Consider the following 615-nt stretch of genomic DNA (forward strand, 5'->3'; position numbering starts at 1 on the left):
CCTCTCGCCATCTTGGCTTCCTTTTGGCCCTGCATGCTCCCCTTGTCCCTCTCCTCTCTCTCTCTCTCTCTCTCTCTCTCTCTCTCTCTCTCTCTCTCTTCTCTTCTCTTCTCTTTCTCTCTCTCTCCCTTCCCCTACCTTCGCTTCTCCCCCTTTGCCTTCCCCTCCATAACTCAACTAATAAATATTTAACCTCATTCTACATGTCGAGTTTATCCATGTCTCTGTCTCCTGCCTGTCCAACATGTGTCTCCCTGCCTGGGACCAGCCACCGCTTGGGGACCGGCAGCCGTCTATGCTGGGTGGCTGCTCCCAGGGCCCGCTGCCTGCCACCACATGGCCCGCTACCACCATTCGGGGACCTACAGCATTTCTGCTGCCTACTGCCACCCGGGATCTTCCAGCGTTTTTAAAAAATCATAACATTATCAATGGCTCCTCAATCAGCCTCATTGTCAGCCACATTCAGAGTCCAGTTTGATCACATGCTCAGTCAGTCCCAGTCCAGCTGTATTTGGTGAGTTCCCAGTACATCAGGCACACTGTCTCAGTGAGTGGACCAACCCCTCACGGTCCTGACTTCCTTACTCATCTTCCCATTCCTTCTGCCTTTCA

Source organism: Myodes glareolus, chromosome X (genome assembly GCF_982192425.1).
Source record: "Myodes glareolus chromosome X, mMyoGla1.1, whole genome shotgun sequence".
Classification (NCBI taxonomy): domain Eukaryota; kingdom Metazoa; phylum Chordata; class Mammalia; order Rodentia; family Cricetidae; genus Myodes; species Myodes glareolus.